This window comes from Lolium rigidum, chromosome 3, assembly GCF_022539505.1.
Source record: "Lolium rigidum isolate FL_2022 chromosome 3, APGP_CSIRO_Lrig_0.1, whole genome shotgun sequence".
Lineage (NCBI taxonomy): Eukaryota > Viridiplantae > Streptophyta > Magnoliopsida > Poales > Poaceae > Lolium > Lolium rigidum.
Window position 1 is genome coordinate 331,630,831 of NC_061510.1, and position 27,896 is coordinate 331,658,726.

A 27,896-nucleotide genomic window follows, 5' to 3' on the forward strand; every position below is an offset into this window, starting at 1 on the left:
TTAAGCAACAAATTGAAACTTATGAACTAGATAAAGTTAAGGATCTTGAAACTATTGAAAGGGCTCAATCATTGACCCAAGAGCTCAATGCCTCAAAGGAGGAGCTTGAAGTTGCTCATGCTTCTCTCACTAGGGATCTTGACCACCTTGAAAGAGCTAACAAGCTTGTTAAGGATGAGCTCAAGAAACTTGGAGAGAACCATGATCTACTCCAAGAAACCTACTCGAAGGCTCTTAAATCAATGAATGATCCCATTATTGATAAAGATGTTGCTAGTTCCTCCATCTCCTTTACTAGTGAGCATGCTAAGCTTGTTGCGGAATGATACGTCTCTGACGTATCGATAATTTCTTATGTTCCATGCCACATTATTGATGTTATCTACATGTTTTATGCACACTTTATGTCATATTCGTGCATTTTCTGGAACTAACCTATTAACAAGATGCCGAAGTGCCGATTCTGTTGTTTTCTGCTGTTTTTGGTTTCAGAAATCCTAGTAAGGAAATATTCTCGGAATTGGACGAAATCAAAGCCCGGGGGCCTATTTTCTCACGAAGCTTCCGGAAGTCCGAAGGAGAGACGAAGAGGGGCCACGGAGGGGCCACACCCTAGGGCGGCGCGGCCCCCCCTTGGCTGCGTGGCCCTGTGGTGTGGGGCCCCCGTGCCGCCTCTTGACCTGCCCTTTCGCCTATAAAAAGTCTCCGTGACGAAAACCCCAGTACCGAGAACCACGATACGGAAAACCTTCCAGAGACGCCACCGCCGCCGATCCCATCTCGGGGGATCCAGGAGATCGCCTCCGGCACCCTGCCGGAGAGGGAATCATCTCCCGGAGGACTCTACGCCGCCATGGTCGCCTCCGGTGTGATGTGTGAGTAGTCTACCCCTGGACTATGGGTCCATAGCGGTAGCTAGATGGTTGTCTTCTCCCCATTGTGCTATCATTGTCGGATCTTGTGAGCTGCCTAACATGATCAAGATCATCTATACTGTAATTCTATATGTTGCGTTTGTTGGGATCCGATAAATAGAGAATACTTGTTATGTTGATTATCAAAGCTATGCTTATGTGTTGTTTATGATCTTGCATGCTCTCCGTTATTAGTAGATGCTCCGGCCAAGTTGATGCTAGTAACTCCAAGAGGGAGTATTTATGCTCGATAGTGGGTTCATGCCTCGTGAATCTGGAGGAGTGACAAGAACCACTAAGGTTATGGATGTGCTTGTTGCCACTAGGGATAAAACATTAGTGCTATATTCAAGGATGTAGTCACTAGTTACATTACGCGCAATACTTAATGCAATTGTCCGTTGTTAGCAACTTAATACTCGGAGGGGGTTCGGATGATAACCTCGAAGGTGGACTTTTTAGGCATAGATGCGGTTGGATGGCGGTCTATGTACTTTGTCGTAATGCCCAATTAAATCTCACTATACTCATCATGATATGTATGTGCATGGTCATGCTCTCTTTATTTGTCAATTGCCCAACTGTAATTTGTTCACCCAACATGCTTGTTCGTCTTATGGGAGAGACACCTCTAGTGAACTGTGGACCCCGGTCCAATTCTCTTTATCGAAATACAATCTACTGCAATACTTGTTCTACTGTTTTCTGCAAACAATCATCTTCCACACAATACGGTTAATCCTTTGTTACGGCAAGCCGGTGAGATTGACAACCTCACTGTTTCGTTGGGGCAAAGTACTTTGGTTGTGTTGTGCGAGTTCCACGTTGGCGCCGGAATCTCCGGTGTTGCGCCGCACTACATCCCGCCGCCATCAACCTTCAACGTGCTTCTTGGCTCCTCCTGGTTCGATAAACCTTGGTTTCTTTCTGAGGGAAAACTTGCTGCTGTGCGCATCATACCTTCCTCTTGGGGTTGCCCAACGAACGTGTGAAATACACGCCATCAAGCATATTTTTTGGCGCCGTTGCCGGGGAGATCAAGACACGCTGCAAGGGAGTCTCCACTTCTCAATCTCTTTACTTTGTTTTTGTCTTGCTTAATTTTATTTACTACTTTGTTTGCTGCACTAAATCAAAATACAAAAAAATTAGTTGCTAGTTTTACTTTACTTGCTATCTTGTTTGCTATATCAAAAACACAAAAAAATTAGTTTACTTGCATTTACTTTATCTAGTTTGCTTTATTTACTGTTGCTAAAATGGCCAACGCTGAAAACACTAAGTTGTGTGACTTCACAACCACAAATAATAATGATTTCTTATGCACACCTATTGCTCCACCTGCTACTACGAGCAGAATTCTTTGAAATTAAACCTCGCTTTACTTGAATCTTGTTATGCGAGAGCAATTTTCAGGTATTAGTTCCGATGATGTCTAGCTGCCCATCTTAATAATTTTGTTGAACTATGTGAAATGCAAAAATATAAAGATGTAGATGGTGATATTATTAAACTAAAATTGTTCCCTTTCTCATTAAGAGGAAGAGCTAAAGATTGGTTGCTATCTCTGCCTAAGAATAGTATCGATTCATGGACTAAATGCAAGGATGCTTTTATTGGTAGATATTATCCCCCTGCTAAAATTATATCTTTGAGGAGTAGCATAATGAATTTTAAACAATTAGATACTGAACATGTTGCTCAAGCTTGGGAAAGAATGAAATCTCCGGTTAAAAATTGCCCAACCCATGGAGTCGACTACTTGGATGATCATCCAAACCTTCTATGCGGGACTAAATTTTTCTTCACGGAATTTATTGGATTCAGCTGCTGGAGGTACCTTTATGTCCATCACTCTTGGTGAAGCAACAAAGCTTCTTGATAATATGATGATCAACTACTCGAATGGCACACGGAAAGAGCTCCACAAGGTAAGAAGGTAAATTCCGTCGAAGAAACCTCTTCCTTGAGTGATAAGATCGATGCTATTATGTCTATGCTTGTGAATGATAGGACTAATATTGATCCTAATAATGTTCCATTAGCTTCATTGGTTGCACAAGAAGAACATGTTGATGTAAACTTCATTAAAAATAATAATTTCAACAACAATGCTTACCGGAACAATTCTAGTAACAACTATAGGCCATATCCTTATAATAATGGCAACGGCTATGGTAATTCTTATGGGAATTCTTACAACAATAATAGGAGTTCACCCCTGGACTTGAAGCCATGCTTAAGGAATTTATTAGTACACAAACTGCTTTTAACAAATCTGTTGAAGAAAAGCTTGGGAAAATTGATATACTTGCTTCTAAAGTTGATAGTCTTGCTTCTCTGATGTTGATCTTTTGAAATCGAAAGTTATGACTAATGAGAATCATCATAATAAAATTACTACTACAGCAAATGCCATTCAAGTTAGAATTAATGAGAATATAAGATTAATGGCTGAACTGCGTGCTAGGTGGGATAGAGAAGAAAATGAAAAACTAGCTAAAGAGAAGAATATAGCTAAAGTTTGGACTATTACCACCACTAGTAATGCTAATGCTACACATGTTGCTGCACCTCCTACTCATACTAATAAAAGAATTGGTGTTAGCAATGTTTCCACTTCGAATGCAAAGCGCGAAAAACTGCTCGAAACTGCTAAAACTGCTTGAAGCCGCTTCGTGATAAAGGCTGCTGAAATTTTTTCCAACATTGGGGATGATGATCCCATTGCTTTAGATTATAATGGTTTGAATTTTGATGATTGCCACATCTCTGAAGTTATAAAGTTCTTGCAAAAACTTGCTAAAAGTCCTAATGCTAGTACTATAAATTTGGCTTTTACACATCATATTACAAATGCTCTCATAAAAGCTAGAGAAGAGAAACTAGAGCGTGAAGCCTCTATTCCTAAAAAGTTAGAGGATGGTTGGGAGCCCATCATTAAGATGAAGATTAAAGATTTTGATTGTAATGCTTTATGTGATCTTGGTGCAAGTATCTCTGTTATGCCTAAGAAAATTTATAATATGCTTGACTTGCCACCGCTGAAAAATTGTTATTTGGATGTTAATCTTGCTGATCATTCTACAAAGAAACCTTTGGGTAAAGTTGATAATGTTCGCATTACCATTAACAATAACCTGGTTCCCGTTGATTTTGTTGTCTTGGATATTGAATACAATGCATCTTGCCCCATTATATTGGGAAGACCTTTTCTTCGAACTCGTTGGTGCTATCATTGATATGAAGGAAGGTAATATAAAATATCAATTTCCTCTCAAGAAAGGTATGGAACACTTCCCTAGAAAGAGAATGAAGGTACCTTTTGATTCTATTATGAGAACAAATTATGATGTTGACACTTCATCTCTTGATAATACTTGATACACACTTTCGCGCCTAGCTGAAAGGCGTTAAAGAAAAGCGCTTATGGGAGACAACCCATGTTTTTACCTACAGTACTTTGTTTTTATTTTGTGTCTTGGAAGTTGTTTACTACTGTAGCAACCTCTCCTTATCTTAGTTTTGTGTTTTGTTGTGCCAAGTTAAGCCGTTGATAGAAAAGTAAGTACTAGATTTGGATTACTGCACAGTTCCAGATTTCTTTGCTGTCACGAATCTGGGTCCACCTCCCTGTAGGTAACTCAGAAAATTAAGCCAATTTACGTGCATGATCCTCAGATATGTACGCAACTTTCATTCAATTTGAGCATTTTCATTTGAGCAAGTCTGGTGCCATTTTAAAATTCGTCAATACGAACTGTTCTGTTTTGACAGATTCTGCCTTTTATTTCGCATTGCCTCTTTCGCTATGTTGGATGAATTTCTTTGATCCATTAATGTCCAGTAGCATTATGCAATGTCCAGAAGTGTTAAGAATGATTGTGTCACCTCTGAATATGTCAATTAATATTGTGCACTAACCCTCTAATGAGTTGTTTCGAGTTTGGTGTGGAGGAAGTTTTCAAGGATCAAGAGAGGAGTATGATGCAACATGATCAAGGAGAGTGAAAGCTCTAAGCTTGGGGATGCACCCGGTGGTTCACCCCTGCATATATCAAGAAGACTCAAGCGTCTAAGCTTGGGGATGCCCAAGGCATCCCCTTCTTCATCGACAACATTATCGAGTTCCTCCCCTGAAACTATATTTTTATTCCATCACATCTTATGTGCTTTTTCTTGGAGCGTCGGTTTGTTTTTGTTTTTGTTTTGTTTGAATAAAATGGATCCTAGCATTCACTTTATGGGAGAGAGACACGCTCCGCTGTAGCATATGGACAAGTATGTCCTTGGTTTCTACTCATAGTATTCATGGCGAAGTTTCTCCTTCGTTAAATTGTTATATGGTTGGAATTGGAAAATGATACATGTAGTAATTGCTATAAATGTCTTGGGTAATGTGATACTTGGCAATTGTTGTGCTCATGATTAAGCTCTTGCATCATATGCTTTGCACCCATTAATGAAGAAATACATAGAACATGCTAAAATTTGGTTTGCATATTTGGTTTCTCTAAGGTCTAGATAATTTCTAGTTTTGAGTTTGAACAACAAGGAAGACGGTGTAGAGTCTTATAATGTTTTCAATATGTCTTTTATGTGAGTTTTGCTGCACCGGTTCATCCTTGTGTTTGTTTCAAATAAGCCTTGCTAGCCTAAACCTTGTATCGAGAGGGAATACTTCTCATGCATCCAAAATACTTGAGCCAACCACTATGCCATTTGTGTCCACCATACCTACCTACTACATGGTATTTTCCGCCATTCCAAAGTAAATTGCTTGAGTGCTACCTTTAAAATTCCATCATTCACCTTTGCAATATATAGCTCATGGGACAAATAGCTTTAAACTATTGTGGTATTGAATATGTAATTATGCACTTTATCTCTTATTAAGTTGCTTGTTGTGCGATAACCATGTTTACTGGGGACGCCATCAACTACTCTTTGTTGAATTTCATGTGAGTTGCTATGCATGTTCGTCTTGTCTCGAAGTAAGAGAGATCTACCACCATAGGGTTAAGCATGCATATGTTAGAGAAGAACATTGGGCCGCTAACTAAAGCCATGTTCCATGGTGGAAGTTTCAGTTTTGGACAACAATCCTCAAATCTCAAATGAGAAAATTATTAATTGTTGTTATATGCTTATGCATAAAAGAGGAGTCCATTATCTCGTTGTCTATGTTGTCCCGGTATGGATGTCTAAGTTGAAGAATAATCAATAGCGAGAAATCCAATGCGAGCTTTCTCCTTAGACCTTTGTACAGGTGGCATAGAGGTACCCCTTGTGACACTTGGTAAAAACAATGCATTGTGATGATCCGGTAGTCCAAGCTAATTAGGACAAGGTGCGGGCACTATTAGTATACTATGCATGAGGCTTGCAACTTGTAAGATATAATTTACATGATACATATGCTTTATTATTACCGTTGACAAAATTGTTTCATGTTTTCAAAATCAAAGCTCTAGCACAAATATAGCAATCGATGCTTTTCCTCTATGGAGGACTATTCTTTTACTTTCAATGTTGAGTCAGTTCACCTATCTCTCTCCACCTCAAGAAGCAAACACTTGTGTGAACTATGCATTGATTCCTACATACTTGCTTATTGCACTTATTATATTACTCTATGTTGACAATATCCATGAGATATACATGTTACAAGTTGAAAGCAACCGCTGAAACTTAATCTTCTTTTGTGTTGCTTCAATGCCTTTACTTTGAATTATTGCTTTATGAGTTAACTCTTATGCAAGACTTATTGATGCTTGTCTTGAAGTGCTATTCATGAAAAGTCTTTGCTTTATGATTCACTTGTTTACTCATGTCATATACATTGTTTTGATCGCTGCATTCACTACATATGCTTTACAAATAGTATGATCAAGATTATGATGGCATGTCACTCCGAAATTATCTCGTGTTATCGTTTTACCTCGCTCGGGACGAGCGAACTAAGCTTGGGGATGCTGATACGTCTCCGACGTATCGATAATTTCTTATGTTCCATGCCACATTATTGATGTTATCTACATGTTTTATGCACACTTTATGTCATATTCGTGCATTTTCTCGGAACTAACCTATTAACAAGATGCCGAAGTGCCGATTCTTTGTTTTCTGCTGTTTTTGGTTTCAGAAATCCTAGTAAGGAAATATTCTCGGAATTGGACGAAATCAAAGCCCAGGGGCCTATTTTCTCACGAAGCTTCCGGAAGTCCGAAGGAGAGACGAAGAGGGGCCACGGAGGGGCCACACCCTAGGGCGGCGCGGCCCCCCTTGGCCGCGCGGCCCCGTGGTGTGGGGCCCCCGTGCCGCCTCTTGACCTGCCCTTTCGCCTATAAAAAGTCTCCGTGACGAAAACCCCAAGTACCGAGAACCACGATACGGAAAACCTTCCGGAGACGCCGCCGCCGCCGATCCCATCTCGGGGGATCCGGAGATCGCCTCCGGCACCCCGCCGGAGAGGGGAATCATCTCCCGGAGGACTCTACGCCGCCATGGTCGCCTCCGGTGTGATGTGTGAGTAGTCTACCCCTGGACTATGGGTCCATAGCAAGTAGCTAGATGGTTGTCTTCTCCCCATTGTGCTATCATTGTCGGATCTTGTGAGCTGCCTAACATGATCAAGATCATCTATCTGTAATTCTATATGTTGCGTTTGTTGGGATCCGATGAATAGAGAATACTTGTTATGTTGATTATCAAAGCTATGCTTATGTGTTGTTTATGATCTTGCATGCTCTCCGTTATTAGTAGATGCTCTGGCCAAGTTGATGCTAGTAACTCCAAGAGGGAGTATTTATGCTCGATAGTGGGTTCATGCCTCGTGAATCTGGAGGAGTGACAAGAACCACTAAGGTTATGGATGTGTTGTTGCCACTAGGGATAAAACATTAGTGCTATGTTCAAGGATGTAGTCACTAGTTACATTACGCGCAATACTTAATGCAATTGTCTCGTTGTTAGCAACTTAATACCGGAGGGGTTCGGATGATAACCCGAAGGTGGACTTTTTAGGCATAGATGCAGTTGGATGGCGGTCTATGTACTTTGTCGTAATGCCCAATTAAATCTCACTATACTCATCATGATATGTATGTGCATGGTCATGCTCTCTTTATTTGTCAATTGCCCAACCGTAATTTGTTCACCCAACATGCTCGTTCGTCTTATGGGAGAGACACCTCTAGTGAACTGTGGACCCCGGTCCAATTCTCTTTACTCGAAATACAATCTACTCGCAATAATGTTCTACTCGTTTTCTCGCAAACAATCATCTTCCACACAATACGGTTAATCCTTTGTTACAGCAAGCCGGTGAGATTGACAACCTCACTTGTTTCGTTGGGGCAAAGTACTTTGGTTGTGTTGTGCGGGTTCCACGTTGGCGCCGGAATCTCCGGTGTTGCGCCGCACTACATCCCGCCGCCATCAACCTTCAACGTGCTTCTTGGCTCCTCCCCGGTTCGATAAACCTTGGTTTCTTTCTGAGGGAAAACTTGCTGCTGTGCGCATCATACCTTCCTCTTGGGGTTGCCCAACGAACGTGTGAAATACACGCCATCACGGAACATGTTCGTTTACAAGAGGAACTATCTTTGCATGTTGAGACCAATACATATCTTGAATCTTTGGTAACTAAATATGGTCTCAACTATCATCCTAATGAATCGGCTTGTGAGCAAGCAACTATTCTTGAAGAAAATGTTAGGTTGAAGAAGGAACTTTCCAAGTTCACCACAACCAAGAACAAGATGGGATTGGATGACCTCTTGAGTAAGCAAAGGTCAAACAATCAAAATCATGGACTTGGGTATGTTCCCAAGCCCTACAAGAATAACAACTACAAGAAGGAGAAGCCCGCTCAAGAAAAGAACAAGAAGGTCACTAATGATGGCAAAGCCCCAAAGGGCAAAGCCACTAGTGGTGACCGCACGGGGCCAAACAATCACTATGCTTTATTTATTGATTATTATGGTGATGTTTATGCTAACTATGTTGGCCCTCGTAATGGCTATGCTTATAGAGAGTACTCAATTTGGGTACCAAAAGATATTGTTGCCATTGCAAAGGAACCCATTAATCGATGGGTTCCTAAATCCTCTACTTGATTTTGTAGGAGTATTCCTCCGGTGGTCCAAAATGGGTGTTTGATAGTGGATGCACCAATCATATGACCTTAGGAAGAGGTGTGCTTGATCAATTCATTGAGGATATCAACAAGAAGTCAAGCATCACCTTTGGTGACAACTCTAAGGTAAAGGTACTTGGGTATGGCAAGGTGGCAATCTCTAAGGACTTGTACCTTGAGACGGTCATGCTTGTTGAAACTCTTGGTTATAACTTACTTTCTATATATCATCTTGCCGATGCCGGTTACAATTCATATTTTACTAAGTATTGTGTGAAAGTCTTTAGGAGTGACAATCTCAAATTGGTCCTTGTTGGATATGTGGAGAACAACCTTTACGTGGTTGACCTCTCGAAAGAGAGCCCATCTCTCTCCACATGTCTAATGGCGGCCAAACATGACGAAGGTTGGTTGTGGCATCGCCGCCTTGGTCATGTCAACATGAGAAATCTTAAACAACTCCTAAAGGGTGAGCACATTGTTGGACTAACCGGCATTTCTTTTGAGAAAGATCGTGTATGCAGTGCATGTGTAGCCGGAAAACAACTCAAGAAGAGTCATCCTATCAAGAGCATCGTCACCACATCTAGGCCTTTGGAGCTCCTTCATTTGGATCTCTTTGGGCCATCACATTATGATACTCTTGGTGGAAGCAAGTACGGACTCGTCATTGTCGATGATTACTCAAGATACTCTTGGGTCTTTCTCCTCAAATCTAAGGATGAGACCCATAGAGAGTTCATTATCTTTGCCAAGAAGGCTCAACGGATGTATGAATCTGAGATCAAGGCAATAAGGACCGACAATGGCACCGACTTCAAGAACTACACTATGCAAGAGTTTGTTGATGATGAGGGCATCAAGCATGAGTTTTCAGCTCCGTATACCCCTCAACAAAATGGTGTTGTTGAAAGGAAGAACCGGACTATCATTGAGATGGCAAGAACCATGTTGAGTGAATTCAACTCACCCCACAACTTTTGGGGAGAAGCCATCTGTACAGCTGTCCACTACTCCAACCGGCTCTTCCTCCGCCCCCTCCACAACAAAACTCCATACGAGCTTCTCACAGGTAACAAGCCTAATGTCATGTACATTCGTGTCTTTGGATGCAAATGTCTTGTTAAGAATAATAAAGGGAAGCTTGGTAAATTTTAAACTAGAACCATAGAGGGCATATTTGTTGGATATGTGGAGAACTCCCACGCCTATAGATACTACAACCTGTCCACTGGGACTATTGAAGTATCTTGTGACGTGGTGTTCTTGGAGGATAATGGCTCCCAAGTGGAGCAAGTTGTTCCATGTGTTGCAGGTAATGATGATGATCCATCTAGTGCCATCAAGCATATGGGCATTGGACACATCCGGCCCATGAAAGTTCATAATGATGATCAAGATGATGGGATAAAAGTATCAAGCTCACCTCAAGTTGAGCCTAGCTCAACTCAAGTTGAGCCATCAAGTGCAACTCAAGATTTATCCTCTACTCAATATGAGTCACATCTATTATATACTAAAAGCAAAATACGAGAGATTTAATAGAGACGCCACGTTAATCCACATCATCTAAATTAATTTTAATAGTTAGATCTAAAATAGATGGCTGAGATTTTAAGGAAAAATAGTTGTTACGTAACATGGGAGTATATGCTCCCTATGTTTTGAAATGCATCTTACACATATTTTAAATTTTAAAAAAATTAAAATAAAAAATTCTCACGTACATCTTCATGTGCTACGCGCTCACGAAGTCGTTTCATAAAAAATGAACTTATCATGTGACGTGTGTAAAAAAGACAAAATTCAGTGCTGAAAACAATGCTTTTCACAGGATAAGTTTTCTTTTTTTTTCATAGGCCATAAAAAATATTATTTTTTCGTGAAACTTGACGCATACACATATATTATGGAGATGTACATGTAAAAAATTTTGTCAAAATTTTTCCACAATTCGAAATATGTTTTGTTGGTAGAGGAAGCATACGCAGCCGGGAGCCGAATTGAATTTCCGACATATTTGACACTATTTACGTTAACATGGTCACGTTACACCTCCGAAATTAAGGATATAGCTGGAATCGTGGGGACTTCCTAATTAAGCAGTCCATTTAAAATACGTATGGGATACTTCACATGTCAAATGGAAAACGTGGTTGCGTGCCTTTAGAATACCAAACATCTACGTGACTAAAACTAAGTCGGATTGTGAGAGCCGCAATTGATTTTTTTTTTTTGCCTAGAACATGATACTTCCAGCCAACCAATATTTCGTACGTGGTGGCAACATATGAGTCTAGAATTTTTTGTAACTTGCAAATAATTAGTACAAACACTCTCTATTATTATTTTCCTACGTTCTTTATTTAGTTATAAAGTTGAATTTTGTAAGTTTGACTAAAGATGTAGCAATAAATATTGACATTCATGATACCAAATATATACAATATGAGAATATATTTTATGGTGATTCTAATAGTAATGATTTTATAAAGTTTGATTTTGACTCAAATCAAGAAAAAGGTATAATTATAAACGTAGCGAGTATGTTGTTTCTACAACTGGTACACATAAACAATATCTTTTTTTACTACAACTAGACCAACATACTAAAAAAACGCCTTCGGAAATTTGGATTCGTGGACTTTTAATGGTTAGGTTGTAAGTCTAGAATTATTTTATAAATTATAAATAATTTGTACATACATTCTTTGTTTTTTACTTACCCTACTTTTGTATTTTATTAAAGTCAAAATTTGTAAATTTTAACAAAAAAAAGTAGCATTAAATGTCGATATCCATAGTACCAAATATGTATAATATGTAAATAAATTTTGTGAAGATTTTAATAATTTACATTTTAAATGTTGATATTTTCCCTATAGATTTGTTCAACTTTATAAAGTTTTATTTTGACTAAAATCCAGAAAATAGGGTAATTGTGAATGTACGGAGTACGTTGTTTCTATAGTTGGGTACATATAATGGAAAAATTATTTAACTACCATCCGACCAATACACTAACAAAATGCTCGAGGTTGTTCAGATTCTGTGAAATTTCAAAATTAATGAAGTCACAACATTAATCACACTATGTATGTTGTTTCGACGATGATTTTTTGACGATTCTAACAATAAGTACTTATTTCATGATTTAGATGTTGACATTTTTTTGTTATTCATTAGGTCAAATTTTAGAAAGTTTGGTTTTGATTAAAACTCATAATGTGGAGGGTAATGGAGAATTGAGGGAGTACGTTGTTCCTACAATTGAGCACACATAAAAATGAAAACATTATTTGAATTCAATTAGATCAACACACTAACAAAATGTCCACAAGAGTTCAGAGTCGTGGAATTTAAAAATTATTGAAGTCATGACATTAGTCGCATACATTGTACATTATTTCGATGATTGAGTAAGTAAATGTCCCAACACACTAACACACTAACGTAATTGAATTTTTTTTCTACTGCTATCGGACAAACACTCCCACAAAACACATGTGGGGTTTCCGAGTTCGGAGTCATGGTGTTTTAATATTAGTGAAATCACAACATCAATAGCCCTGTGAATAAGAACGTCCCTCACATTTAAAAATGACAAAATGATACACACAACGTTGAATCAATACATATTCTCTTGAGGATGCAAAAGTCCCTCCACTAGAGGATACTCCGACTTATTGAGACACATAACATCAAACCTTCAAATTTGATGAAGATACAACATTACTCGGCATAAAATATTTTTTCCTTGATGACACACATAGTCTGGGTAAAGTCGCCACAGGTTTCTTCTTAATATGTTTCATATTAGTATCCACACAATGCGTCAATGCTACTTTTTAATCAGAAGACCTAAAGACAGTACACTTAATTCATATGAATTGTTTTGGTAGATTTTTCTTGGTTTGTATGGTAGACATATTTGGACTATTGTGTGTGTCTTTCTATAATAAAATTAAGAGCACATGTCATTCAAATTTGATAGTAAAATTGACGATTAATTTAGATTCTTGAACTATGCTATCCAAGACGCATAGTAATTGTGCATAAGAAAAAAATGCAAAAAGAACAATTGACACATAAGAGTGTGGAAAATTAGAGTCACACTTCTCTAAATTTCACTACTGACGCATAAGAGTGGAAAATTAGAGTCATACTTCTCTAAATTTCACTATTGACGCATAAACATGTTAACAAATATGCGTAGAAGAAAATAATTTATTTTAACATATATTGATATAAAAAATAATGGCCAAATTTTCACCTCGCTCATGTTTCTAAAACATTGCACATTGTGACATATAGTGAGTAAATGATAGGAAGAAACATCATAACAGCATAATTCTTACTACTCAAATGAGACCTACCTATATATTAAGGAAGATAAACCGTTATATCCTAATTCAAAGATTTTCAAATCAAAGATAACTATCCTCGCACACTGATCTAACATCATGTAGAACTATAATTCAGTTTACAAATCGAATATCTTTTTTTTAAACCTTGGACAGTAGGGTGAGAAACCCTACTGACTTAATGCATTAAACTGGGGTGAAACAGTTACATATATACAAGCATGAAAGGGGGGCGTGGGGAGGATCTAACTAAGGAGTTTTTTTACAGAGAGTTAAGTACAGATGTGATAAATGGATGGAGTTCTTGCTTAGTCCTATGAACCAGCAGATTAAAGTCCTCTTTGAAACTTAAAGTCCATTTTTTCAATTCTGGAGCAACCCCTCTAAAATGCCAGTTGTTTCTAATCTTCCAAATGTTCCAAGCTGCCACCATAAAGATTTCCATGAACATTGGTTTTTTCCAATTTGTCTTCCCCAGTGTGATGATCTGCAATCTATCACCTGTTTGACCCCAAACACAGTCCAGGCAGTCCCAGCACTGCTTAGCAAAACTACAGTGGAATATAAGATGTTCCACTGTTTCCTCAGGAGGATTGTGACAGAGCATGCAGCTAAAACCAGTGTTCAAATAAATATTTCTCCTTCTCAACATATTCCTTGTGTTTAATCTATCTGAAAGAAGAAGCCAACAGAATAATTTCATTTTAGGGATGCATTTAGACTTCCATAACCAATGGTTTTAACATATGACATGATAATCATTTGCCTAGAAATTTTATATTGCCAATGGTTTTACTCGCATACGTGATATTTTCGTACCTAGAGATTTACGATAATTGAACAATTTTTTTGTTTACGGTTACGTAATAGGAAATAATATGATATCAAGAAAACCGTATTTATTTTCTTGAACACTTTCAACCAACTACACATGATGCCCTTGCATTTGCGAGGGCCACTGTGCTAGTTCCGAAGAACAAGAAGAAAGCCCTCAACCCACTGAGCAAGACCATGATGATGATCAAGAAACATCCTCAACTAATGTTCAAGCTCAAGTTGTCCCTCATGATCAAGTATTAGCAAGAGATGAATTCATTGATCATGAAGGAACCATTCGGAAAATCAAGGTTGCTACAAGGGCAAGTGACATGAAAGTAGATCAAGTCCTTGGTAGCATCTCAAAAGGAGTGGTAACTCGTAGACACCATGAATTACTTATCACTTATTGTCAACATCATGCTTTTGGGTCTAGTTTTGAGCCACTCAAGGTACATGAAGCCTTGGTTGATCCGGATTGGGTTATTGCCATGCAAGAAGAATTGGAGTGTTTCACTTGTAATGAAGTATGGTCTCTAGTTGAGAGACCCAAGGATCATCGCATCAATGTTATTGGGACCAAATGGGTATTCAAGAACAAGCAAGATGAGAATGGAATTGTCATTAGAAATAAAGCAAGATTAGTGGCGCAAGGGTTTGCCCAAATAGAAGGTATGGATTTTGAGGATACCTTTGCGCCGGTAGCCCGTCTTGAAGCTATTCGTCTTTTGCTTGCATTTGCATCTTTCCACAATTTCAAACTATATCAAATGGATGTGAAAAGTGCATTTTTGAATGGTCCCCTAAAAGAAACTGCATATGTAGCTCAACCCCCGGGTTTCGAAGACCCAAGCCGACCCAACCACGTGTATTTCCATAAGGCACTCTACAGTCTCAAGCAAGCTCCACGTGCTTGGTATGAGTTCCTTAGGGATTTCTTACTACATGATGGGTTTGCATGGGTACGGTCGATTCCACCCTTTTCACCAAACGGGTTAAAGGGGGTGGCTTGTTTATATGCCAAATATATGTTGATGATATTATATTTGGTGGAACTAACCCCAATCATAACAAAGCTTTTGAGCTATTGATGACTAGCAAATTTGAGATGTCCATGATGGGAGAGTTGAAGTTCTTCCTAGGCTTCCAAGTGAGGCAACTTGCAAAAGGCACCTTCATCTCTCAAGAAAAGTATGTGAAGGACATCCTCAAGAAGTTTGACATGACCAATGCGAACCCAATGAAGACACCCATGCCCGTAAAGGGGCAACTTGGCTCATGTGATGGTGAGAAGGATGTGGATATAAAGGTATACCGTTCCATGATAGGATCCTTGCTCTACCTTTGTGCCTCTAGGCCGGATATCATGCTAAGTGTAGGGATGTGTGCTCGTTTTCAATCTGCTCCTAAGGAGAGCCATTTGATGGCGGTCAAACGGATTCTAAGATACCTTGTTCATACTCCTACTCTCGGGCTGTGGTATCCAAAGGGGTCAACCTTTGAACTCATTGGCTATTCGGATTCCGATTGGGCCGGTGATAAGGTTGAACGGAAGTCTACCTCCGGGGCTTGCCAATTTATTGGCCGGTCATTGGTGAGTTGGTCATCCAAGAAACAAAACTCCACCGCTTTATCCACCGTCGAAGCCGAATATATATCCGCGGCATCTTGTTGCACTCAGTTGTTATGGATGAAGCAAACCTTGAAAGACTATGGTATGTCTCTTGGTACGGTGCCTCTTCTATGTGACAACGAAAGTGCAATAAAGATCGCCAATAACCCGGTTCAATATTGTCGCACCAAACACATTGACATTCACCATCACTTCCTACGTGACCATGTTGCCAATAAGGACATTGCTCTCACTCATGTGGGGACAACATACCAATTGGCGGATATTTTCACTAAGCCTTTGGATGAAGCCCTGTTTGTGAACTTGAGAGGAGAACTTGGTATTCTTGATCCTAAAAACTTAGATTGAATAACTTCTTGCACTATATTCTTGCATTTATCTAGCTATCTAGCTTAGAGTCACAACACATATGGGTATAGTCATGTTACTATGTCTTGGTATGATGCATACCTATGTGTGCAACATAAATAGACCCAATGTCATTATATGGACCCAAGCATGTATCTTCGAGGTCTCATGACATTTGCGCTTTCACATAGGGGGAGTAATTCCCTGCCCCTCATTAAGCCTCAATTGCAAATTAATTCGATTCTACAAGGCTAAATGATCTTATTGAAAAAACTATTTCAAAATGACTTATGATTCTTGATATTCTTCGAATCATGCCCCTTGTTGCTATTTATATCTTGTTTGGATTTCACTCCAATGGGTATGCCTAGAGAGATTTGTGTTTCCAACCCCATGTCTATGCTCATCTCATCATCGTCTATCTGTCTATATGTACATGTCATAATCTGAGCATTCATACACATTTACACAAAGAATAGGGGCAAAACGAGGCAAAACGGGACAAAACTGGGCAAAATACCTCTGGCCGGTCTCTGGCCCGGTTGGACCGGCCTCTGCGCCGGGCCATCCGGCGCCTGGCCCGGTCGACCGGGCGGCAAACCGGCCGTGCGGCTGGTTAAGTGGGAGGAGGTTACCCCTTGGGGGTTCTTCTTCCTCACTCCCCCCTCCACCTTACACATCATTGCCGCCGCCCCCATCATCCCCACCTCTTCCTAGGGTCTTCCCACCACTAAAAACCTCTCAAACTCCACCAAATCATAGATCGGGACCCTTGCCACATCTCCACCAATGGATTTGGTCCCTCTCAAGCTACTTTGGGAGATCTTGAGGGATTTGGCTCTCAAGCTCTACCTAGGTGTTCTTCTTGTTCCCTTGAGCAAGGAGGACCATGTCTTCGGGTAAATTGTTCTTCCTTTCCCTCTTTATCTAAGCCCTCCTCACACATTGCATTTTCTTGAGGAAAAGTTGAGAAACTTAGGGTTAGGGTTAGGGTTTGTAAGTCCTCATGCCATTAGAGTGTTTTCACACCACTATGCACATCCTCCACTCTACTGCTATAGTATATGTTCAAGTTTATGAGTTTTGGATAATTTTGTGGTTGAATTTCTGGGCAAAACATCACAAATCGACAGCACCCGGTCTATGGCCCAGTCAACCGGCCACTCAACCGGCCGGTCCGGCGTGTGGCCCGGTCGACCGGATTGGCAACCGGCTCGCCCGGTCTCCCGTCCGGTTGGACCGGCCTGTGCGCCGGATTGCCCAGTTCTTCGCATAATTTCATCGAAACACTTGAATATATGCTATGCTTCTTGGCCTCCCTATTTACTGATGACATATACACTTACCCCACTGCTATCCTCGCTCTATTTTGCTGATTCACAGATGATTGGAGTGGTGAGGACTGTGGCACTGCTGCCAAGAGAGGAAGGCATACGAGGCCTCCAGCACGACGTACTAGCGGTCGTGTGCCTTCCGGTGCACCTCCGCCTACTGGTCCTGGCAGCTCAACTGGAAGAACCAAGTCAGTTGGCAACAATAAGAAAGATAAACATGCAGCACATGAAGATGATCTTACTGAGAAATTGCCATTGTTTAATGTTGGCAATGTACAGGTTGGTGCATGGAGAATGCTTAGAGAGGACAACCCCTATCGCTATGAGGAACCCACTTACACAGGGGGATATAAGTTTTTCTGGACCAAGACACAACAAGTGATGTGGGAAGACTACTACAACTCTCAAGAGCACATGAAGAATGGTACTATTGTGATGCCCAAGGCCATCAACACAGATGCTCTTAGGTTGCATCAAGCCACCAAGTATCGCTTTGTGATTGATACCTTGAAGAGGATGGGGCTGTTTGATCTCATGTGCTTGACGCCTAATGAAGGGTACTATTGTCCCATACTTGTGAGGCAATTTCACTGCACAGTGTTCTTTCATGATGACCCAGCTCGCACTATGACTTGGATGACAGGACAAGCAAAATACACTTGCAACTATCTTGATTTCTGTGAAGCCATGGGGTTTGTTGGTGGCCGTGCTCGTGGTTTCAAGATACGCTCTCAGCGCACATTCAATCATGAGGACATTTCCTTCTGCTATCCTCCAGAACCCACAGCTGGTCCTCCCACTATCTCTGGCATGTATTACTCCTACCTTCTACTTGCTAAACTATTCCGTGAGACTCTCATCAGCAAGTCCGGAGATTCAAGTGAATGCCGTGCATACCATCTGAATCTAATGCACTACTGTCATCCTGACAACCAGAAGACCATTGATGGTTGTGATCTCCTCTACTGTGAACTAAGGCGCTCTGTTCGCGAAAGGATGACTCCCAATTATGCACAGTATGTTCAGCTGCTCATCGATAAGGTTGTGCCAGGACCTTACAATAAGAAAGATGAATGGGTTAAGATGGAACCTTTCAAGATACCTAAACAAGGAAATAAACCGGAAATCCCAGCCATGATGCCTTCTGAGCGTAGGTCCAAGGAAATGCATGACCCTGCTAGCTCCAGCTACTCTAGGCGCCCCAAGCACGGTGCAGCTCGTTTCCTTAGCAGTTTGTGGCAAATGTGCAAAAATACCAATGATGTTGCACATCAAAGCCTTGCCTTGAACCAAGAAACTAGGAGGCGCCAAAATGACTTCATGGCTGCTAGAAATGCTCTTGTTCCTCCTTCTGGTCCTGAGATGGAGCCTGTGCATGCACCTAACTGGGAGATGCCTCCTATTACTGATGAGATGCTTCAGAACTTTGAACTCTCCATGTATGCTCACAGTGGACTTCCTCCTCGCACTGCTCAGGACCCTGATACCTCTGGACATAGGAATGATGATGATGAAGAGGATGAAGGTGATGAGGATGGTGATGGCGAGGATGATGATGATGGTGATGGCAGCTCTCCCGCCGCGGGGCACGAGTTCTATTGATGGGAACACTAGCATTCCTCCTCTTTTCTTCGCCTTTTTGGTGTTCCGATGCCAAAGGGGGAGAAGAGAGTAGAGTCTAGGATTACGGGGTCCTTGGTTGCACAAGCCATGCTTGACATTTTATTTGCTTCTTATTTGGCTTGTGCTTATTTGGTTGCTTTTTCATTCCAAGAACCATTTGGTACTTTAAGTAATTTGCTACTTTAAGTTATTCGTGTATGGACATGTACCTATATGCTTAATCTCTATGTTAGGATGATTATGTGTGCTATACTTATATATCTTGATATGCACATCTCCATACCATGCTTGTTTCCTAAAGATATTGGGGGAGCTTCTCATGTTCCACAAATGTTGCACTTTGCATTCGAACGCAAATTCTCCAAGTGCACACATTATGGGGGAGCTGTCTCAATATCTCATATGGAATCAAGGTTTAAAGCTTATCATAATATCTATATGTGACTCTAGCTCAGTTTGTCATCGTATACCAAAAAGGGTATTTTACCCTTATCCATTATTTTGGTAACTATGACACCGTGCTAGAGTATTTGGACTAATACATGTCTACAAGATGATTCCCACGTATTAGCCAAAGAGGTATAATGGTGTATCAATGGAACAAGAAGGCAATGGGAGACCCCCCACTTCGATGAAAAATCAAGAAGGGTTTTCCAGAGCATGGCCGGTCCCTGGCACGGTCAGACCGGCCCTGGCACCGGTCAGCCCGGCGCCGACCGGCCCCAGCGCTTGTGCCAACCGGGCAGAATCCAGTAAGGTTGGGGCGCTGGTCCAGTCAGGGTCCGGTCGCAGGCCCGGTCTGGACCGGCCGGTCCAGTCGCAGGCCCGGTCTGGACCGGCCGGTCCAGTCGCAGGTCCGGTCGGACCGGATGGAGGACCGGCCGCCCCGGCGCCGACCGGCCCCAGCGCTTGTGCCAACCGGGCGTGATCCAGTAGCCCAAGAAGTTGCTCCGGTCGAGACCCGGTCCCAGCTCCGGTTCAAACCGGCCGGTCCGGTCGGGGGCCCGGTCTGACCGGCCCGTGCGCCGGCCTGTCCGGCGCCAAATCCGGTTGACCGGGTTTCTCGGGGAATCTGCTGATGTGTCAAGTGAGCAACAGCCATATTTCAAGTGACACTATAAATAGCCCTTCTCCTACCTCTGAAAGGGTAGGCACTACACTACAAGCTGTTCTTGAGCTCTCTCTCTCTCATACTCCATTGTTAGAAACACCAAAAGCCTCAGATCTCCCTCCTCCTCCACCCAAACTCAAATCCCTCCGGGGAAACGATAGAGGAGGTCCCGATCTATAGTTATACCAAGCCAAATCTCATTCCCCCTTGTATTCATCAAGAAGCTTGCTCTCTAGGGTTCCTTGGAAACCCTAGGTGGGCAAGAGTGGTCCGGAAGCATCCAGGCTGTGGATTTGCTCCTGACAAGATTGTGAAGGTTTGGAGGCTACCTCAAAGTCTACCACAAGTGAGTGAGCTATTCCTTCGTGGGATAGGCTCCGGAGAATAGGGTGAGCCTTCGTGGCGCGGGGAATCCTTCGTTGGACCTCCACTCCTCCAAACGTGACGTACCTTCTTGCAAAGGAAGGGAACACGGGAATAAACCCTCGTCTCCGCGTGCTATCGGTTATCTCTAACCGAACTCTTTACTTGTGATTTAACTGCCTGTGAGAGCCTTCGTGCTCGAGTTAGTTGTATCCTCATATAGGTTGTTTCACCTAGTTTGCATTAGGATCACCTTTATATTCCTCAAAGCCTAATATTGCAAAGAAAGAATTAAAATCTGTAGAAACCTATTCACTTCCCCTCTAGGTTTACCATCTCTGAACTTTCACAAAGTCTTCCTAAGTCATTCAAATCTTTTTTTGCCATATATCAATGTTCTTGTCTCCTAAGTAAGTTTTGTTCCACACCTTTTTAATTATTTCTTGGAGGTCAGGTCTCAAGAACCAGCAATTTTAAAATCTGAAAATAGACTGTGTCTTGGGTCTGTCCCCTGATTTAATCAAAATGGGAGTATGATAAGATAACTCACTGGGAAGAGTTGTTGCACACACCAATGGGAATTTTTCCTCCCATGATGGAGAAACAAGAACTCTGTCTAAAAGTTCATAAGTGGGATCTTCATAAGTGAATTTCCTACCTGAAAGGCTTATCTCCATCAGGCCACCCTGTTCAATTACAACATTAAACAGGGGGCTCCATCTATTATACCCCCTGGTTTATTTTTCTCACTATATTTTCTTATCATATTAAAATCTCCAGTGATCAAAATAGGGTATATAGAGCTTCTAATGACATTCACCAATTCCACTAGGAAATTGGCTTTTCCATCCTGTTGTGCATCACCATATACCACCACTAAGTTCCATGTAAAGTTGTCTATTTTGCTTGCTATGAGAAATCTAACAAAATAAACCTCTTTTTGCTTTTCCACCACATCATATGTTTCTTTCCTAACTCCCAATAAAAATCCACCAGACCTTCCCCTTGCAGGAATACCGTCCCAGTGGAACTCAGATTCCCCACTTATTTCCTTAAGAAATTTAGTGGGGTATTCTTGCCTCACTGTTTCCTGTATGCCAACAAAGTCAAGTTTGTGGTCTTTTATGTTTTATCTAATATAAATCTTCTTGCTTTCATCCCCAGTACCTCTACTATTCCATGTAAGACCACTAATCATTTTAAATCTTTCTTTTTCCCCTTCCTACACACCATCTTAGATTTAATGGGGGTTTTGCAGTGAAACTCCACATGAGTCACCCTCCCCCCACCTTCTGTTTTTGTCCACTAATATATGTAGTGACTAGATTATCTGTTAGAACCACACAATCCTCTTTGCCCATTTTTAAAATATCCAGCAGAACTTGGTCAACAACATCTGGCTGGTTGTCCATGTCTATTGGATATTCCATTTTTAAGGGTCCTCTTCTTTGCTCAAAAAAATGTTTACCCTGGCATGCTCTTGCTCTCCTATCAAAGCTAGATTTGCATCCATCATGTCCAAAGTAGTGCCAAGATCAATCCCTACCTTGCTAGCAATGTTCAAGATACTATAATCAGAAGTGTTAGCAAGAGTAGAAAGGTTAGTACTACCTTGTGATAACTGAAGATTTTCTTTGCCATGGCTATTTTTTTTGCCCTATCCATGATGGGGACATCACTCTTAGGAGCAAGTCTGTTGCTGAATCTGTTCCCATTGGCCTCTTCTATTTCTTCAAGGATCCCCACTTCCTTGTGCTTCTTCTTCCCATAGTTTGGTGATTTCCCATCCTCAACATTCTTGATTTTTGTTGTCATGCTCAAGGATGAGTCAGACTCCACATATTTGTCTCCTTCATCACCAGATAGATCTACTCTCCCATTTGTTTCCAGATCTTCAGTCTGATCTTTCATCTCTTGGTCATTATCTTTCACATTGTCACCAGTTTCTTCTAGCAGATTCCCTCCTTCTTTCTCCATGATTTTGTCTACTGCCCCCCACCAAATCCTCCCTGACTTGAAGTTGTTTTGGATCTTGAGATGCGACAGATCCTTTCCTTTTTGTCAAAGCAAATGCATCTAGATCATTTTGTCTCTTCATTTTGTAACGGCCCGGGTAATACCCCTATTAGAATTGCTTGTTCTTTTTCTTTATGCATCATCATGTCATCATGCATCATCTCATTCACAAGATTTCATCAAATAAAAATTATTTTAAAATAAAAACTATTTTGTGTCTCCCTCTCATATGGTTTATTTAATAAACCTCCCCTTGTCTTTTCCATTCAACAAACCCTAACACCAAAACTATCAAAACTTTCAAAATAGAGTGGTGCTATTTTGGTATGGTTTTCAATTTGGTTTTCAAACAGTTTGAAAGATAAAAGAAAAGGGTTTTCGAAATGAAAACAGAAAAAAATCCTAACCGAGCCCAGCTAACCCTAGACCTGGCCCTTCTCTCCACCCCGGCGGCCCAGCCCATCTCTCTCTCCTTCCCTTTCCAGCCCGTACCGGTTCGACGGAGGGTCTGCTTCGTTGTCGTCTACCTCGCGGGCACGCAGATGGCGTGAACGCCGTGGTCCTCACAGCTCCAACCACCGCACCACCCCACCTGCTCCTCCCCCCCTTTTAATCCCCCTGGAACCCTAGCCTCCTCTACGTTTCCTCCTCGTGCCACCGCCACCAGCAACTTCCCCTCTTTTCTTCTTCTCTGTGAGGAAACCACCGAGCGCCACCGCACCTCTTTACCCATGGCCCCGCCGCTACAGGTCCTCCCGTGACGCGCCAAGGGCACCAGGAGACGTGCCATCCTCGTCTTCGTCCTCCCCTGCAAGGAATCGACCCGAGGCGCCCTCTTTCCCCTTCGTTTTCGCCGATTCTTCCTCGGCGTCTGCGAGCTCCGGCGCCGATTCCGGCCACCGTGGACCTCCTCCGGCCACCCCGAACCCTCCTACGAGTTCCTGGTACCCCCCTCTACCTCCTGGACATCCTCTAACCCTCTTTTGCTTCCTGGTACAACATCTTACCGTTGATGCCGGCCGCCCCCGCGCAGATCCTTGCCGCCGGCGCCCCTCCAGTGGTCCCCAAGACACCGCGTCGCCACCTTCAGGTTCACCTCGTCGAGGCGGTTCCAACGCATCCACACTCGCCTCCTGGGACGCACCCGTTCGCCCGCGCGCATCCGCGTCTGCCGCGGTGACCTCGTCCCCTGGAACGCGCGCGACATCAACCTTCTGCCGAACACCTTCCGTGCACCCTCGCATGCTTTGCCAACTCAGCCGCCACGTCGTCTGCCCCGTCATCGCCTCTGGCCCCACTCGTCAGCCGCTGAGGCTACCTCCCACCTCGGTGAGGAAACCCCTCCCAGATCTGGATCTGAAATTCTTGCAGAAAACCCCTTCCATCTTCTTGAATCTAAACCGGTGCTCCTCTTCGTGTTGTTTTTCCAGATAACCCCCTGCAGCTTCAGCCTCGTCAGCTGCCCAGTCAGCAGTTACCGGTCCCGCGCGTCAGCCGCTGCGGCTAGCTGCGCCTGGGTGAGAAACGTCCCGGACCTTTTCTGTTTTACTCAAAATTCCAGAAAATGTGTATATCTCGTATAAATCATATCTTTTAAACTGTATTTCGAAATAAAAAGTGTTCTATATGAAAATTGATCAGAAAAATATGAGGAACATGAATATGCCATCCATGCTTGCTGTTGCACCATGCATCATAAAATTTCGTGGTAGTTTGCATTATCACCTAATATGTAACATATGGAATATGTGGGATACTATATAAATGTTGTCCCGGTTCCATTTAACTTTGATGTAGCTCACCCCTGCCATGTTTGCTATGCTAATCCACCCTTAAATTTGTCGGTATAAAATGCAACTCCAACTCTAATTTGATTGTCCGGGGTTTCGACTCCGATTAATATGGATAAGTGCATCGCATCATGTTTGCCATGTCATGCATATCATATCATGATCATGCCGATTCTTTTGCCGTAGTAGTAAGATTTGCATCCGTTATTTGTCCAGCATTTGCTTCTCCACGGATAGGAACACGAAGTGGTGTTGAGAGATACGACAAGTTCTTCTGCAGCTTTTCACAGGCGAGCCCACCCCTTCACCTATTTTACATTTATATGCTCTTTTGATCTATTGATATCCCTATGTTGCGATTCTGTTGTGTCACGTGTCCTATTCCACCTGTTACCCTATATGATCCGAGATACACCTCCTTGCCCTACCTGATGTTTGTTGTTTGCCAGCTTTGCGAGTCGTAGGCGAGTTTAGGGTCTTGTTGATATCTCGAGATGTTCGGGATATCTTGTTGGGAGGTTATCACATGCTATATCATTTGTTGGAGATAATCACACTTTACTTTATTGTTAACAACTAAAATTGTAAGCAGAGGCATCTGTGAGCCCCTTTGCGAAAGCATCGGAACTTTGACTCGCTAATGTCCCCTAGGACCCGAGTTCTTGTTATCTGTTCCGAGATTGAGCGCTCTACCCATGCGTGGGGACGATTATCGGGACCCCCCTCACCCTTTACCTTTTCTCAACTCAGTTGAAAAGGGGGACACAACCTTGGTTTTATTTGCCTATGCCATGTATGCCATGCTTTACTTCCTGTTGCCTTCGGGTGTTTACTTCCTGTTGCCTTCGGGTGTTTATATTCGTCATCGTACCCCGCGGGACGTTTAGCGAAGCGTGTGGTTCGCACGCCTAGCCGCCGACGCAAACCCTGAGACCGCTTCGGAGTACGGCCGGACTTCGTCACGGGTAGCTTAGTTGGGTGGCCCCCTAGACTTTCTTGTTGAACTGGGAACGGTCTTGTTGCGAGACATCCACCTGTCGTAAGTGGGTCGAGCATGCGTATGGTTACATTTGGGCAACCCCTGCAGGGTGTACATCTTATCGATAAGCCGCGTCCGCGGTTATGGACGACTTGGAATTGTATAGCTTGATCATAGAACAACTTACACTGTTATCTTGTTGCTAATAATTTGATAATAACTTGCGTAGCAATATTGCATTACTACAACCAACATATAATAAAATTGTCAACAGTGGAGTGCCTTTTACATTGCCTCTTCGCTTTGTTGAAGGGGATATGTGTAATCGGATGGGTTATGTTTGTGTAGTATTTATCTGTTACCTTGTGCGCTCTCTTATCTTCTCTGAGTAGACGGATGTTGTAGCGTGTCTCTATTGGATAGTAGCTTTGCTGCCGCTAAACTCCACATATAGCCGGGTGAAGTTTATACCGCCCACCGGCGAGCATAGCTGGTCTTGTCTCGCAAGTACGTGCCAATGGTACTTACCCTCGCCTTCCTTTTTTTGTCTCCTCCCCTTTTGTCGGCAGCCGAGTGGCCCGACTTTGACAGGTACGAGATGACAACGTTAGCAAGGTTACCCTTCGGCTTGGCACAGGCAGGGTTATGGACGCCATTGGTTATCTTCAGGACTCTTAGTCCAATTTGTATCTTGTCCGTACTCGGACGTATTCGATCTTCTGTATGATTTGGATCTTTGTATTATATATTTGTATCTTGACTCGTTGGAGTCTTTGTTGTAATATATGTATCTTGTGGGCTCTATTGTAATCCTGTTGTAATGTTACCGCTCGTGTTAATTCCTCTGGCATCACGTGTGTGATTTGTCACGCACGTCGTGTCGGAGGGTGTCTCTGAATCGATATCGTGCGGATTTCGGCGGGATCGCTGGAATCCTCATGGTACCGGTTCCGGGGCGTCACACATTTCCTCCTCCCTTTCTTCCAAAGCTTTTTTTGTTTGCTCACTTGCTTGTATGTGTCCCTCTCTAACTGTCCCCTCACTTTCTTCAGTTCTCTATCTTTTCTCTCTTCTATCCCCCAACTCTTGTGATAGAGTGTCTTCCGTTTCATCAGATTCTTGTATATACTCTTCCTCTGGCCTTAGCCAACCTTCCTCAACCACCTGCTCAAGTTGGAAGTATATGTAGTAGATCATCAGCTTTTTTGTAGTAAGCTTTGCCATGGCAGGGATGTTCTTGTAATTGACCACTCCAACCAAGAATCTTATGCTTTCATCCTTCCTAAAAGCTTCCATGTCCACTTCAATAACTTGTCTAAGTGTTGAGCCCAGTTCACAAATCCCTTGATAATTTTTCAGTGTTTTTGGAACTCTCTTAGCCCTAACCCATACTGTATCCAGCTTACCAGCTGCAAGATTTTCATCTGACCACTGTTTGACATTCACCTTGATGTGAGCACCCCTCAAAGTGACCCAGTCATATATTGAGACTTCATTTATCCTTGCAGCTGATGGGAAATTGACCAAGAATCTTCCAGCTTAAACTTCTTTTGCTTGCCAAGTCCATTTCCATGGATATGTTCTTCCTAGACACATCACTAACAGATCTTCATCCACTTGGAAGTCAACTTCTTTGACTTTGACTATTGCTATAGCTTTCCCCTTCTCCTCAGCTCCAGCACCTTCTTTTGCATGTTCAGCAACAAAGCAGCATAACCCAGGTCCTCCAAATCCAACCAGGTTTGCAGTTGGTTTCTTTTGTTTGAGCCAGGCACATCTCATGGACTGATGTCCTTTGCCACAGTTAACACACTCAATCTCCTCATTGCAGTACTTTGAAATGTGCCCCCTTTTCCCACATTTGTTGTAGAGAAGATTGTCACCCCCAATAGCCTTCTTCCAAGTCAACTCTGTCTCTGAGCTTGATCCTAGTTGCACCTGTTGTGTTGTCCCAGATGAAGCATCTGCTGTTGTGGCTGAGACAGTTGTTCTTTCATCATCAACTTTGTTCTGACCAGTTGAGACTCCTCCTGAGCTGGTAGGCATAGTCTTCTGCACATAAGCTCTACTCTGCCCCTGCAATTGGTCTCTGTCCCCAGCTCTTCCTCCTTGATTCTGGCTATTTCTAAACTGCCCTATTCCTTGTCCATATGAGCCTCTGCCTTGATTGTTGAATTGTCCATGTCCTCTCCCAAATCTCTGAGAGTTTTGGTATTGATTCCCCCCAAACTGCCCAGGACGAGAGAAGGGTGGGCACTGAAAGTTGTTACCTCTGTATCCTCCATATTGTTGTTGTCTGTTAGGTCATCCATCTTCTCTGCCATAGTTTCCTCCTCCTCCCATACTATCATATCTTTCTCCCATCTCTCTCGAGTCCTCTGCCGCCACTTCAGCCAGAGGAACCCTAGCTTCACGTTCCCACCAACTCCTGAGCAAGCTGTCCAAGTGCTCTTGTGAAAAGATCC